This window comes from Protopterus annectens, chromosome 13.part0, assembly GCF_019279795.1.
Source record: "Protopterus annectens isolate FY-2018-M chromosome 13.part0, PAN1.0, whole genome shotgun sequence".
Classification (NCBI taxonomy): Eukaryota; Metazoa; Chordata; order Ceratodontiformes; family Protopteridae; genus Protopterus; species Protopterus annectens.
In genome coordinates, this window is record NC_056747.1 from 384,324,446 (window position 1) to 384,340,070 (window position 15,625).

Below are 15,625 nucleotides of genomic sequence, written 5' to 3' on the forward strand. Positions count from 1 at the left end.
GAATTGGTAATGCATTAAGCCAGTCTTGAATCTGAGGTATCTTCTGCACTACTGTCTTATTGGGACATGCAGGTATGCCTCTTTTAGGTCTAATGTCACCAGTCAAGCATTCTTGCCCAGCATGGACAGAAGCTGCTGCAAAGCCAGCATTTTTAATTTTGGAATGCCCAGGTATGTGTTCAAAATTGATAAATGCAGTATTGGCCACCAGGCCTGGTCCTTTCTGGGTACCAAGAACAATCTTGAGTAAAAACTTGTCCTTTTTCCTGTTCTGGTACTGGTTAAATAGCCCCCATATCCATGAGGGACGTAACCTGTTTCTGTGCCTCTGCCCATTGATTTTTTGGCAGATCTGGCTGTTTGCCACTGGCAGAGTGTGGAAATGGAATCTGTATCCCTGTGATACTATGTTTAGTACCCACTTGCCCTGGGTTATTAACTGCCAATTTGAGAAAAAAGTGCTAATTTTCCCCCTAAGGGTACTGTCAAAAGACAAGTGCTTGGTGTAGGCAGAGGGAAGTAATTGGGACTGTTTTCTGTAGGTTTGCACTTTATCTCCCCCCAATTTGGAGGTAGATGTGCCCCATTGCTTTGACCTGTATGAATCTTGCGCGTCTGGATTTGCCCCATTGAGCTCTGACACAGGAAAGGACCAATTTTTTGTAGGCCAGTGTCTACTGCATCTTGGTGGCTGCACTTGTAAGAAGTATTTAACAGTTTGCATAGACTTAGCTTTGTCTTCCATTTTCTTTAAAACCTCTTCTGCCTTAATACCAAACAGAGAATCATGCTGTAAAGGTGCATCTAGCAATTTAGCTTTAACATGATCAAATCAGGTACACCTCCTAATCACAGATCCAGTAACTGCGGCCCTGCAGGAGGCCTCTAAGGAATCAAAACCACATTGCAAAGTATGCTTTTCAACTTGTTCAGCTGCATGCAATAATTCCTGGATTTCTTTATTTTCTGCACATTCTGAAATCATCATTTTCTGTTTCAGCAATTCCATAACATGTTGTTGGTACTTAAGCATATGAACTGGACAGTTTAAGGCCCCGGACTGCCAAGGTTGCAGATGTATAAACTTTTTCTCCCCATCTGTCTAGTGCCCTTGAATCTCCGTCAGAGGGGGTAGGATTTTTTGCTGTTGAGGCCTTAACTCCCTTTGGACCCTGTGAAATAGTTTCAGGATCAGCAGCAGGGTTTCTAAATAAAAATTTATGCGAGTCAGGGACCCTGTAATATCAATCAGGCTTACTGGGAGCCGGAGGTAAGGAGTCAGGGGTCAAGCTTGACTCCGAAAACACATCATCCAGAATGTCAAACACGGGGAATGGCTAAAGGCTTGTGCTGAGGAAGAAAAAGGAAATCCCCGAGCCTCTTTTTTGATTCCGAGAAGTCTCGACTCTCCCAGTGAAAATGCTCCCTCAAAGTAAGCAAGGTTTCTCCAAATGAATTATCCTCTGGAGGAGATGCAGATGGAATAGACTCTTCAGCATCAGAATCCTCATAGGGAGGTATAGATAATTCCTGATCAGAAGAGGAATCAGAAGAAACAGAAACCTGATCTGAAGATTCATAATCAGTGTCTTGCCTAGGCCTCTTATCTGGAGGGGGATGGGTACCCCTGAACAAGGTAATAAGGTCTTCAGCCATTTTGATCATCTGTTTTTTAGGCATAGAGGCCTGTGCAGGTGGCTCATGCATCGTTTTTTAGTTTTAGAAGTTGCCTTTGTCTTGGGTTTTGCAGCTGTCGTCAGTTTGATATATAAATGTTGAGGTCCGAATACACCCTCAGAAGCCGGTGCCTGCTCAGCGGCTCTGGACCCCTCCAAGGGAGATACATCCGTTGGTCCAATACCTTGAGTATCTTGTGGCATGCCGGACTCCACATGCATGTCAGCAGAGGCCTGCAACTTGAAGGCAACGGGCATCAAGGGCTGCGAAAGCACCTCACTGAGTACCAGCGAACCGGCGACTGGCTTAGAAGTTTCGTTGTCTGTTTTGGATCTCGACTGCCTTTCTCCATCCTTTTCTTTGCGTTTTCTATGTACTCCTGTAGTCGGACTGCTATCAGACAACATTTCTGGGTAGTTAAATATGTTTCCAAAATACTTCGATGCAAAAATATACCAACGCTTAATAGTGCGTTGGTTACATCTAGCACAAAACCGACAGCCAGGCACATTGTGATCAGGGCCTAGGAAAGGAATACAGTATAAATGGAAATCCTTATGAGGTATTTGCTTCCCACAAGTTATACAATTATTAACTTTTTCTAACATCAATAAAAAGCAAGGAAAAAAAAAAAAAAAAAAAGTTTCCCCAACGGGGTACTTCGCTTTAGTGAAGACTTTGGTTCTGAAACTCAAACTCGAATACTTCAGTAGTCAGACGACCGGCACTTGCGAAATGCTTCTGCTTCGGGCACCACATGGCAAGACAGCCTAAAGAAAATGGCATTGGCTGCATGTTTTATACCCCTGACGACCCGACATCATGTAAGAAGACAGCAAATGACACAGGACCCAGGACTTTGGAATTCAGGCCGACTGAGGGCAACCTGCCAACAGATTACCCAAATGTAATGACTAACAGTGAAACACGAAGAACATCTAGCTTTAGATACTAAAGACTCATTTAATGGAGCTGGAGAAAAGAAACATTCATCTGCATCAGAGTGTGGAGCCTGAAAATAAAAAAAAAAAGCTTCACCATCTATGTCAAAATCATCTGATTTTCCTCCTGAATATACTGACTCTGCTCTCCAGGACAGAAAGCCTGCAATAAACTCTTGGCTAAGGTAAGAAAATCATCCCCATAAAGGAACAAAATGCTTTTCTATGAGCAATGTCATAGGAGGTTACTAAGCCAACAGCCCCAGGCCCCGTAGAGCCTAGCCAAGTTCATCCCATGCTCCCAAGGGTGTCTGGTTCAAATAAACTAAAATCACCACCTATTGCCACTGTCCAAGAGGGGCACAGGTGGAACCCCTGGGGTGAACTTCCAGTTACCCATCCAATCACCCAAATTGCACTTAAATAGGGCCAATGAGGGGCTTTAACATGAACAGGAAAGCTTGTTCCAAAGATGGGGCAACCTCTGCGACAAATCTCCAGCAATCTCCGTTGATGTTACATACCAGGATAAGATCCTTTGAGCAAGTGACGTGTGACATTTGACTTGAGAATGTACAGAATTTCCATTAAAGCTGGGTCAGAGATTGCATTATATGCAAGGCACAGGTCGCCTTTGAGCAGTCTGTATGACAGTAAAGTGACAATGATTTCAGGCTGTCTGCGTAAGATAGACCTCAAAGAGCCTGAATTTTCTTTGTAAGGAACCTTTAGAGAGAACACAATTACTGCAGGTGTTTGGAAAGGAACATACCAAAGGAAGCATTGTATTCTACTACTGGCCTAATGATGGAAGAGTACGGGGGGGGGGGGGTTACAACCTATTTTTTCTGAAGGCACAGCCATTACTTACGAGAGGAGCAATATAAAATGCCCTTCTTACTCCTGGGGATGCATGCTGACCGAAGTTAAGGCTGCTATCAACCTGTATGCCCAGATCTCTCACCACCGACTGTGTGCTTAGGGTATTGCTAATGATTAGGTAGTTTGCAGGAACATCACCCTTGCCAAAGGGGATAATAATGCAATATATGGGCTGAAACCCAGCTGGGTAAGTTTATCAATGACACTCGAGTCGGGGATTGTGTCAAAGGCCTTGGTTAAGAATAGGTAAGCCGTATGCACATAATTTGCCCTCATCTAAGGGTTTGGTGACTGTTAAAGTCATCGATCAAGTTTAACAGGCATAATCTCCCCATGACAAAGCTAAACTGGGTGGGGTCGAGCATTTGGAGACTTCTACAATTTTTGTTAACAAGGTCCACGATGACTCGTTAAATGACCTTGCAGATAAGGCTGGTCAGGCTAATGGGTCTATAGTTCCCAGGGTTCATGGATGCACCCTGTGTACAAAGGGAGGACTGTAGCAGTTTTCCATTCAGCTAGGATGAGCCACTGCTTAATCTGTGACTGAAAAGCGTGCTCAATGGTGAAGCCAATTCCTGTTTTAACCTATGTAGAACACAACCTGGGAAGTTGTCTGCTCCCATAGAGGCTGTTTTTGGCCTTAAAGAGCTGTTCCTCGGAGGTGGTGTTAGGTACGCTTTGGGATACAAGTGGCAGAAACAGGGGAGTGAAGTTTTCACTGAACCTGTCAGTCAGCAGGTTTGCAATATCCACAGGTTCTACACATGTAGTAACATTAACTATGAGTTCAGCACAAATCTGGGCCTTACCTTTGAGGTTATGGATGTAACCAAATAATGCCTTGTTGCTTCCTTAGTTAGGGAAGCTAATTTGGACTCGCAGTTAAGCATTGGAGGACTTGACTAGGAGACGTATTTGCTTGTTTAAAGTGGGAGGAGGGAGCGTTTCCAGTTTCGATGCTGTTCATTCCTACTCAGACAGCAATTTTTTTTTATTATATAGCCAATTAATGGCAGCTGCCCACTAGGCAGGTTTGTTTTCTCGTGAATCTTGCTCTAGTTCCATCAGGTACAGCAGAGTCAACGCAATTGTACAGGTGCTTGTATAAAGCATTGGTGTATAATTCAGCATAGATGTCTGTTCCAGTGGGGGGGGGGGGGGCTATGAAGATATTCATCCCACCATATAAGAGGTTGTAATTGGCCTTAGAAAAGTTTATTTCAAGTCTAGTTGTTGCTAAGGGGGGGGGGGGGGTTGTGTTACAGCAAGAGTGACTTGTGGTTAAATCTCACCAGGGACAGCCAGAGACTGGGGGTGGTGCAGCAGTCCCCCCCCCTGTTGGCGAGTACCAGGTCCAAGATGTTTGATCCCCTTGTAGGTGTCAACCAGCTGATCCAGGGCATCGCAGTTAAAATCCAGGAAAGTTTGGAAAAGTGACTTGCAACTCGTATAACGTACCCAGTCTATGGACGGGCAATTAAAGTCACCCAAACCAGGGTGTTTGGTGGTATCTTGACTGACTCAAGTAGAGCCAAGTAGGCAGAGTGGATGTCCTGATTCACACAGGGGGTCCTACAGCTGGTGATGACACGAAGAGGGGTCTTACCTACAGTCAAACTCATCTGAAGTAATTCAAGGGAATCATGCCGTTTAACCAACCTACAGATGCATTTATCTTTAATGAATATTGATACACCACCTCCTATAGTTCTCATGCCTTCAGTTTGTGGTGTGAACATGCAGCTGGGGTGCTCTCCGCAGCCTTAAACCAGGTCTCAGTTACTACACAAATGTCAGCATCTTCCAGGGTGACGACTGCTTCAAGTGAGTGCAGTTTCTGGTTTAGACTCCTAGCATTTAGCAGCATTATCCTGAGGTTGTTTTTAGAGGGTATTTTTACATCGGGAATTTTGTTCTTGTAACATTGCCTAAAAAAAAAAAGGCACTATGGGGATGGCAAGAGCCTTAGCCAGTAACCAAAATCTCAGGGGTGGCAGATGAAGACCATCTCTGACAAAGCATCGAGGTCTGTCAACCATGTCACCCCAGGCTGACAGACACTGGATACCCGTTGAATGACACCAGAAACTAAGCAAACTGTTGAAGTCAATCATTTTTTTTTTTTTTATCTGTACTGATGTATCATCCTAAGCAAAGGTGAAATGCCGCCTAAGGTTAAGGACATACCTACTAGAGACAAAATACAACAGCTCAGTCATGTCTCTTCACATAGTCCAATGAGGTAAATCTCAAGTCGTTCATACCAATATGGGCTAAAAGTAATAACAGTCCCTGTTGTTGAGACCAGAGTGTGTGTGTGAGATGTGGCGGAGCCTGGCACCTGACAGCAACCTTTCCCATATCCAACCTGGTGAGAGGGACATCTGTCTCGCCCATGACTAAAATGTTTCTGTATTATGCCTTAGGGGTTTGACTGGCAAGACACTGGTGTGTGATACATCATGTGAACTATGTTCTGCTGAGGATGTACTATGTTCTGCTGAGGATGTATTATGTGAAGCATGCTTGTGTGTGTGAGGTCTCTAATGTTTATGTAAACTGCTTGTAAGGACCACCGCATATGTACGTTTGTGTATTGTTGGTTTGGCAAGTGCAGGAAGTGATGAGTGCATGCTGACAACCTGCTTGTAAGGACCTCCGCATATGTACGTTTGTGTATTGTTGGTTTGGCAAGTGCAGGAAGTGATGAGTGCATGCTGACAACCTGCTTAATATCAGATGGAGTGACTGGTGAGTGACAGAGCTTGGATTCTAGGTTCTTCTCATAAATTCATTAAGTGAGATATGCAGCTATGTGGACTAGAAAAAGTGGGCTGTCAGTGGAAATGAGGAAACTGCTACATTGCTTCGGAATGCCCATATCGACCAGGCTGGCTGGAGAAACTGAAGTAATAAAGTAGAAGGCAGGAGAAGTGGACAAGGAATACAAAGGGCTACTGGGTAGGATCTGTGATGGGGCCTCAAGAGCTTTGCTGAATGCATCACCAGTCAGTGAGAACAATCACAAGAACTCACTGGAGAACCAGCAGAGTACTAAAGGAAAATTTGCAGACAAAAGTCTTTGCATCTATAACCACTAACTGTGCCCGCCACTACGCAGCAGTGCTTGATGCACAAATGCAGTGCTACGTAGCAAACAAGCACAAAATTGATCTACACAAATTACCGAATAAAAAGAGCTCAAAACTGAGCCCTGAACTTAGTGGAAGGACATCAGAGCACTTCATTTGGGGCAAGAGGTCTGTTTCACCAGCCACTCTGCAAAGAAACTCCCAAAAATGTTAGTTCTCACACCCACATTGGAATGCTAAAACAGGTGTACAGGACACAGCTAACCCCCGGTCCAAAATGGCAGAAGGGACTACACCCAAGGGACCCAGATAAATCAAATCAGTGAGAGGTCTAAGAAACAAATGGCCAAATGTAGACACCCACCAGTGGCTGAAACACTGAGCCTGTAGTGTGAGCAAAGTCTCCTAGTTTTATTTCCTTCTTTTAGGTACACTAAGAGAAGAAAAAGGGACTAGTGTAAGAATCCATCCCAGTAAGCATGCAAGGAAGAGTCAGAGTCAAATAAGATAAGTGGTTAGGCAAGTGTTCACAAGCAGCATGCACAATTTTCCACAGTCCTTCAGAAAGCAGGACATCCCAACCCTGTCAAAATGAACTCAAGTTATTTTCACAGAAAGAACAGACAAAAATAAGCTGTCAAGAAGTTTACACAAGCACCTACATTTCTAGACACTTAAATACAACACATTCAAGCAAACGTCTCAAGTAGTAAAAAATGAAGGAAAGTTTCTGTGCATACAAGCAACAAAACACCCAATGTTTAAAGAAAAAAATACACAACTCTTCCTGACCTTTAAATCCTTACCCTTCAGTTAAAATGTTTTAAAAGCAGTACATTTCCCACAAAAAAAGAATATTCAATAAAACCAGTATTGAAAATGGCGGTTCCTGACAAAAACTTGATAAAACTGCTGGTGTTCTACAACGGGGGGGGGGGGTGTAAATATTTAGAGAGACTATTTTCTGTGTGAAGGGTTCCCATATAAGGACCTATCTGCCAGAAGTGAAGCCTTAGTAGACTGCTGCTCCTGTGACATATGAGTTTTTTTCTTAAGGCAGCAAGAAAGTACTGAAAATTTCTTCTCGGACTGCCCATCTCCCCTCTTCTGGGTTGTCCAATCAGCAGTCACAGTGATGGTGGTGGAAGAAGCCAGACCTTTGTGAAGATGGCCAGTTGTTTCCTGGGTTGGAAACAACCCAAATAGCCAAAAGGCTACTGCAGCAATTAAGAATGATGAACAAATCTGTCACATCTGGTGGGAGTGATCACACACACATACAGAGAAACACAACATACCAGACAACTCTATGGTTTCTTGTTCACTTTTACTGAAATATCTAAAATGAAAACACTGTGCCCAATTAAGTGGCAAATAATGCCAAAATATTATGATAACTCATATCATAAGAACACATTAAGAAACAGCAAATGCCATATTCAAAAACTTACCAACTATCCTAGGCACAGATTGTGAGCTGCAATCACAGTAGTAACAGAACTGAAACCTGCCAAGGTAGACAGAATAGTTGTGTAAAATCTTACCATAACTTTAGATGTCCTTCTCTTCCATGTTAACAGTATTCTTAGTGTGGGATTCCCTGGCTCAGGTGACCCGAACTCCAGCTCCTATACAAAAGCTTAAGCTTGGCTGCTGTAGGTGCGTGGAACGTCACACACAGGGCCATAAACCAGGGACCTTAAATGTGACGCCTGCACTCACAGACCTCAGAATTTAAATGCCCAGACAGTCGCATAGAGAATAATGAGAGATGTCAGTCATAGGTGCAAAGTGTCATATGCTGACTAGTCTGCCCCTGATCTAGGGTAGAGCTGCAGAGTGCCCTAAAGTTATGTCAATAGTAAAAAAGGGGGATAGGAAGGAATACTACAACACAGAAGAGAAGGACATCTAAGGTTACAGTAAGATTTTACACAACTATTCTATGTCCTTCTATTCCTATGTTGCAGTATTCTTAATGTGGGAAGAGTACCACAGCTAAATTAGAGGGAAGGGTGGAGGTAGATGTAGCTGATTCCACAAAACTCTACAGTTAATAAAAATTCTCTCCTCCTCTCCTTAAGGACTTGCTTGCAAAAAAATTGTAAATCCAAGAAAACAGTCGAGTCCAAACAGGCTGTGCTAACTTTTATTCCATAAAAACAGGTAAAATGATGATCAAACTGTGAGCGCTTTCGGGATAACCCTTAATCATCCCAAAATCTTGGATTTACAAAACTCTAGAGGATTGCTCTAGCAAACCCTGCCCAGGCTCTGGAGACGTGGTCTAATTTGCAGTGTTTGGTGATGTGTATTGTGGACCAGGTGGCTGCTTTCCAGGATGGAGGCTCTGTCCAGGCCATTGGAGATCGCCTTGCCCCGGGGCCCTAGGGTGAAAGGGTACAAATAGTTGGATAGATTTTCTGATGGGCTTAAGTTTAGTCTAGGTAGAATTTTAGTCGTTTGTGCACATCCAGGAAATGGAGTATCCTCTCAATGTTACTGGTTGGAGAGGGAAAGAAAATGGGCAGGTGAATGGCTTGGTTTAGGGACAGTTTGTTGACCACTTTAGGCATGAAGAAAGGGTTAGTGCGTAGTGTCACCCTATCCTTATGGAAGGTACTGTAGGGAGGAGCAGGCCATAAGAGCTTGTAACTCTGATACTCTTCTAGCTGAGGTAAGGGCCACCAGCAGTAAAGTCTTCCATGTACACATTTGGGCTCAAATGGAGCCAGTGTTAGTTTTTCCAAAATGAAATTTAGGTCCCAGGTGGATGAGATGGGTTTTCTTGGTGGTCTGAAGTGTAAGACACGTTTCAGAAATAGTTTAACATCTAGCCTGGACAGTAAAAGTGGGTCTAGTGGTAAACAGGCTGAAATTGCTGACAGGTGGACTTGTACTGAGGGGCCAGTCTTAAAATTAGTTCTCACACATAGGTAAGGACTGGGGAGGGGGGGGCTGCCTGGCAGGGGTCCCTGTCCTTATGGAGGCACCATTTGGAGAATCTTTCCCATTTTGATAAGTAGGATTTCCTAGTAGTTGGTTTCCTGGCCTCCCTCAAGACTAAAAGCACATCCTCTCGAGTAGTGATGTCTGAAAGGGATTTAGAAGTTCATCACCCACAGTGTTAGGCCTAACATCTGCTGGTGAGGATGAATTAGTTCCCTTTCGTTGTGTGAGAAGGTCCACCTTGTGGGGTAACTTGTGGTGACTGCCCTTGGCTAATGAGAGAAGTAGGGGAACTAGTGCCGCCTTGGCCAGTAGGGAGTAACCAGCAAGATTTTTGGTTTGTCCTTCCTAATTTTCAGGAGGACTTTTTAATGCGAAGGAAGGACGGGAAAGCATATAGACACCATCCCTTCTATGGAATGCTGAAGGCATCTACCCTCTAGGCAAGTACAGAGTGGTCCTTGGTGCAGAATTTTTTCAACTGTCTGCTCTGGAGGGAGGCAAACAGATCTACCTGAGGTGTGCCTCACTGGTGGACAAGGTCTCAAAAGGTATCCGTATTCAACAACCACTCGTGCAGTAGACAGGATATTCTGCTGAGAATATCCGCTTGTTTGTTGTCCTGAGAGGGGATGTATGTTGCCTGCAGGGTTAAGTTGTGCCTGGAGGGGAGGTCTCATATTTGTAGCATTATCTGGCATAGGAGGTAGGCCATGGTCCCTCCCTGTTTGTTGAGATTACCACATGACTGTGGTGCTGTCTGTGAATATCTGAAGAGGGCCTGGTTGAAGGATAGGAAGGAAGGCTTTCAGAGCTAGAGGGCCCGGTTGAAGGATAGGAAGGAAGGCTTTCAGAGCTAGAAGAACTGCAGTCATTTCCCTCACATTGACAGGTTCATAGGTTTCTTTGGAGGGTAGGATTCCAGGGCACCTGTACCATGAAACCTTTCACAGTAGCCCCCCACACTAGGTCTGATGCATCTGTATACGTATGCTGGGTTGGGAGGGTGGTTGTAGTGGAAGGTCTGGGTTCAGAAGTATTTGATGGATCCACCACCTTAGTTCAGCTTTTATGCAGGGCAGGAGGGTAATTTCTTGCTCTAGGGAACGTTGATGATGTGACTACACATTTTTTGGGTACCACTGGAGCTTTAGTGCGTGCATCCTGGCTAGGGGCAATATCGGGATGGTGGCTGCCATGAGTTCTAGGATCTGCAGAATTGTCTTGAAGATATCGAATGAACCTGTAATAGGCTTTGGAACAGAGTAGGGAGTGAGAGAACTTTGTCCTGTGGGAGGAAAGCCCACATCCAGTCTGTTCTGATCCTGCAGTCTAGAAAGATCTTGTCCTGCTGAGGGATTAAAGATGATTTTAGGAGGTTGAGGGTGAATCCCAAGCTGTGAAGTAGGGAAGTGGTGAACCTCAAATGATTTTGGAGGGTGTCCCCTGTTTCTGATAGAATGGATTGAGGCTACTATTTTTAGGTACTCGCTTGGAAGGTCATTAGCTGAAAAAGTGCATGGTTTTAAGTTTGCTTGAAAGTAGTTTTATATAGCTGCTGTGACTCAAAACAAGTATTTAGAGTTCAGACAACTTGTCTTTGGCATCCATGAGCATCCTACCCGATTGTTTATGGTGGTAAACAAATCGGTGGGGGGACTGCTTTCCACTCAAGGGCCTGAATGCTCCTCCCTGCATCATAGCTTGTTCTCCCACTAAATATGCTGCTGTGGCTCCAACGTCAGTCACTTCACTACACTATGTCCTAAGTGTGCATCTCCATCCAGCTGCTTTCACTCTACAAAAAAGGTACAGTGAATTCTTGTATTTTCTTAATCGTTATGGTTTATTTCATTTTGGTTCAAACTTGTACTAGAAACATATAAATAGAAGTTATGTTCTTACCATAACGTTCCATGTTAGTTGTCTTCTTCTCGCCTTCTTCTTGCTGGATGGGTTCGGAGCCGACCTCGGCTCCGACTCGGCCACTCTAAAAGCTCGAGAGTTGGTTCCACCGGCTCGAGGCTCCCCTTATATCCCACAATGCTAGGCGAGAGTTACCTCAGATCTCGTTTGTAAGCTAACCCCAGCTTATAATAGTAACAGTATAACTGTAAACAGAGTCCACCTCTAACAACAGGAAGAAAGAAGGGTGACCTACATCCTGAACCAGGAAATATGCATAATAGCATATGTCTAAGAAAAGAGGTGGTAGAAAGAGAGGTCACAATCACAACTCCTCTAGGTCTGTCCAGGCCAGGGGGAAGAAGGGTGGGACGCATGAAGAAGGCGAGAAGAAGACAACTAACATGGAACGTTATGGTAAGAACATAACTTCTATATGTTAAGTTGTCTATCTCGCCTTCATTCTTGCTGGATGGGACCGCATCCCTAGCACCTTGTCCCGGGTGGCCTAACGGAACAGACTCCTGAGAACAGTGGAACCAAAGTTAGCTCTATGCCTAGAAGCTAAATCCAACTTATAATGAGAAATGAAAGTGTGAGGAGTAGCCCAAGTAGCCGCTGCACAAATGGTGTCAATAGGCAGTCTGTCTTGGAAGGCTAAGGAAGTAGCCAAAGCTCTGGTGGAATGGGCCTTAGGTTTATCAGGCAGCTTTTGATGTCTAATTTCATATACAAGGGAAATCAAAGATGTTAGCCATCTGGATAATGATACCTTTGAAACTGAAAGTCCCTTTCTGCTTTCCGCATAGGAGACAAACAGCTGATCAGATTTTCTGAACTGTTTTGTTCTATCCAAGTAGTACCTCAATTGACGGTGAACATCCAGGCAGTGTAATTTTTGTTGAGACCTATTGGAGTATTCTGGAAAAAAGACAGGTAGATCAATGCTTTGATTTAGATTTGACGTCGAGACCACCTTAGGCAAAAAGGACGGGTTAGTTCGTGAGGATACTCTGTCCTTATGAAACAAAAGATAAGGAGGACGACAGCTGAGTGCTTGAAGCTCTGAAACTCTTCTAGCTGATGTAATAGCTACCAGAAAAAGAGTCTTCCATGATAATAATTTTAAAGAACAGGAGACTGCAGGTTCGAAAGGGGGGAGAATCAAAGAAGCAAGAACTAAATTTAGGTCCCAAGGAGAAGGAGGATTTCTTATAGGAGGTCTGAGAAGAAAAACTCCTTTCAAAAAGGCTTTGCAAAGCTTGTGGGACATTAAGGCAGATTCAGAAATACCCACATGAAAGTTAGAAATAGCTGCCAATTGAACTTTAAGTGTAGAGGAAGATGAACCTGCATGGAAGAGTTCAGCTAGAAAATCAAGGACTAATTGGATGGAAGCAGTGAAAGGATCTATGTCCTTTCCTTGAGCCCAATATGTGAAGCGTTTCCACTTACTCAAATAAATCTTCCGAGTAGAAGATTTATGGGAAGCTATCAAAATATCTCTAACAGAGTGAGATAATTGAGGAAGCCTGGCTAAGGTTGGAACTGGAGGAACCAAGCAGTGAGGTTCAGAGAGGGGAGGGAGCGATGAAACTGACCCGACTCATGGATCAAAAGATCTGGAACTAGGTCCAGATTCCACGGTCGCTCCAAAAGAAAACGATGTAGAAAGGGGAACCACACTTGTCGAGGCCAGTAAGGATCAATGAGGATCAATGAGGCCTTCTGAGCGATAGCTTTCTGTATCACTTGAGAGATTAGTGGGAAGGGAGGAAATGCATACAGAAGTCCCGGGCCAAACTTGGACTAGAGCGTCTCTACTGGGTTGGCCTGGTAAAGCGAATAGAGTGAAATATTCTCTGCACTTGCTGTTTTGGGGAGTAGCAAAACGATCGCAGCAAGGCTGACCCCACTTGAGAAAAATTTCTCTCACTACAGAGTCTTTCAGAGACCACTCGTGAGGCATGAGTATAGCTCTGCTCAACTTGTCCGCAATTTGATTGGACTTTCCGGGGATGTGCGTTGCTATCAGAAACCGCTGAGAAGAAATCGCCCATTGCCACAGTCTGAGTGCTTCTCGACACAGGGGGTATGACCTGGTTCTGCCTTGTTTGTTGATGTACCACACTACAGACATATTGTCTGTTTGGATTGCAATCGTTCCCAAGGGAAGAGAGTCTTGAAGGGCTTGCAACGCTAAAAGCACTGCTCTCATCTCCAGAACATTTATGTGCAAGTGGCATTCGTTTGGTTGCCATGTGCCCTGGACCGTCCTGCCCTGATAATGCCCCCCCCCCACCCGATCAGGGGGGCATCCGTTGTCAGAGTAGCAACCGGAGGCGGTGGAACAAATGGTCTTCCCAACAAGAGCTGAGGGGAAGACATCCACCACATGAGATGATTTTTGCACGCTTGCGTGATCATAATGGTGTGAGACATTGGAAGTTGCTGGTATGACCATTGAGTAAAGAGCATCCATTGAAGGATCCGCATGTGGAATCTGGCTAATGGAAGCAGAGGTATGGCCGCTGCCATAATTCCCAACACTTTCAGAACTAACCTGGCTTTGATTCTGTTGTTGTTGAAAAGGAGTGATACCAGTTTGTGAATGTCTGTTATTCTCTGATGCGTTAGTCTCGCAGACATGTTTACTGTATCTAGATTTGCGCCTATGTAGGTAATAGTACGACAAGGCGACAAAACAGACTTTTCGCAATTTATTGAAATACCCAGCTTTTGACAAGCGAAAAGTGTAATCCCTGGCCATCAGAAGGAGATGCTTGGTGGGAGCTGTGAGGAGCCAGTCGTCCAAATATGGAAACACCTGGAATCCTTGTCGTCTCAGGTGAGAAGCTACCACTGCCATGCATTTGGTAAACACCCGGGGGGCAGTGGTGAGACCAAAGGGCAGGGCCCTGAACTGAAAAGGACTGGTTCCCAGCCTGAAGCGGAGGAATCTTCTGGAGCGTCTGTTCATTTTTATGTGATAGTACGCATCCTGAAGGTCTATAGAGCACATCCAGTTTCCTTTGCCCAAAAGGGGAAGGATGGATTGCAGCGTGACCATCCGAAATCTTGTTTTCTTGACTGATCTGTTCAAGACACTGAGATCCAAAATTGGTCTCCAGTCCCCTGTTTTCTTTGGAACTAAAAAGAACCTTGAGTAGATTCCGGATCCTTGCTGGTCTGCTGGAACTGGCTGAATTGCTCTTTTTGCAAGCAGTTTTGAAATCTCCAAAACCGCTAGATCCCTTTGAGCGGGTGGAACATCTGGAAGGGATATTTTGACTGATATAGAAAGCGAAAAAAGGGGATAGAATAGCCTTGGAAATGATGGACTGTACCCATTTGTCTTGAGTCAGGGATAGCCAGGCTTCTGGGTACAGTGACAATCTTCCCCGACTGCCTCCGAAGATGGGCAGTCGGGCAACACCTCAGGGATGCTGAAAGGCTTGTCAGGAAGGCTTCCCGATTGCCCTGGTTCTATGGGACCCCCTGCCCCTAGGGCGGCGTCTACCATTGTTATTCCCGCCTCTGCCTCTGGCGGGAAACGACTCTGTGCGTCAGGCGAAGTCCCTTGAGATTGTTTACGAACCACATATTTCCACCTTTCTGGCCTTTGGGGTAAGGCCTAGAAGGAGTAGAAAACGGACTCCGACGGCAGAAAGGGTCTTGCCATCAGTTTCGCACCTAGTCAAGGTTTCTTTCACTTGAGGACCAAAGAGGATGATCCATCAAACGGGAGTTAGTGAAAGACGTCTTGAAGTGGTCCGCAAAATTGCATAGCCGCATCCAGGCATGCCTACGTAAGGCCACACCTGTCCCTGCGGCTCTGCTCGCTCCATCAGCCGCGTAAGAAAGAAGGCGCATGGAGGAGTTGGTTATGGAGTTAAGGGTAGCCAGCTGCGTGTTCATCTTATCTTGGAAACCTGCAGCTGTAGGGTCCTTTAACATTTCACTCGCTTCCTTGATCAAGTCCCTTTGAAGACAAGTAAAATGGCACAGGTAGTTCAGCGAACGCATGGCAAATGTCGCTTTCGAGAACATCCGCTTCCCGTACCTGTCCATGGACCTAGATTCCTTGTTAGGTGGATGGACAGGTACTGAAGGATCAGCTAGCTCCTTCTTAGTGGCAGCAGCTACCACCATAGCATCCACAGAAACTCCTTTTGT